The 1,024-nt window shown below is 41.7% G+C and overlaps 1 non-coding gene across 1 annotated transcript; it reads left to right on the forward strand.

The window, feature by feature from the left end:
• Window positions 1-854: 854 nt before the first annotated feature.
• On the forward strand, window positions 855-962 carry LOC127747078 (small nucleolar RNA R71). The gene has a single exon (XR_008008881.1). It is a non-coding gene; the product is annotated as a small nucleolar RNA R71 (small nucleolar RNA).
• The last annotated feature ends 62 nt before the right edge of the window (window positions 963-1,024 follow it).

The raw sequence follows: 1,024 nt of genomic DNA on the forward strand, positions 1-1,024 counted from the left end.
TCCTCATTGGGGAACTCATTGGAGGTCAGTGGGCGTCCAGTGAGGTCTTCCTCAGTGGCATTCACTGCCTCTTCTTCCTCCCAGAATTCGGCCATGTTGATGGCCTTGCACTCTCCTTTTGGATTTTCTTCAGTATTGCTTGGGAGAGTACTAGGAGGGAGTTCAGTAATTTTCTTGCTCAGCTGACCCACTTGTCCTTTCAAATTCCTAATGGAGGACCTAGTTTCAGTCATGAAACTTTGAGTGGTTTTAATTAGATCAGAGACCATGGTTGCTAAGTCAGAGGTATTCTGCTTAGAACTCTCTGTCTGTTGCTGAGAAGATGATGGAAAAGGCTTGCTATTGCTAAACCTGTTTCTTCCACCATTATTGTTATTGAAACCTTGTTGAGGTCTCTGTTGATCCTCCCATGAAAGATTTGGATGATTCCTCCATGAAGGATTGTAGGTGTTTCTATAGGGTTCTCCCATGTAATTCACCTCTTCTATTGAAGGATTCTCAGGATCATAAGCTTCTTCTTCAGATGAAGCATCCTTAGTACTGCCTGGTGCAGCTTGCATTCCAGACAGACTTTGAGAAACCAAATTGACTTGCTGAGTCAATATTTTGTTCTGAGCCAATATGGCATTCAGAGTATCAATCTCTAGAACTCCTTTCTTCTGACTAGTCCCATTGTTCACAGGATTTCTTTCAGAAGTGTACATGAATTGGTTATTTGTAACTATTTCAATCAGTTCTTGAGCTTCAGTAGGCGTCTTCTTCAGATGAAGAGATCCTCCAGAAGAGCTATCCAAAGACATCTTGGACAGTTCAGAGAGACCATCATAGAAAATACCTATGATGCTCCATTCAGAAAGCATATCAGAAGGACACTTTCTGATTAATTGTTTGTATCTTTCCCAAGCTTCATAGAGGGATTCTCCTTCCTTCTGTCTGAAGGTTTGGACTTCCACTCTAAGCTTACTCAATTTTTGAGGTGGAAAGAACTTTGCCAAGAAGGCATTGACTAGCTTTTCCCAAGAGT

Source organism: Arachis duranensis, chromosome 4, assembly GCF_000817695.3.
Source record: "Arachis duranensis cultivar V14167 chromosome 4, aradu.V14167.gnm2.J7QH, whole genome shotgun sequence".
Taxonomy (NCBI): Eukaryota; Viridiplantae; Streptophyta; class Magnoliopsida; order Fabales; family Fabaceae; genus Arachis; species Arachis duranensis.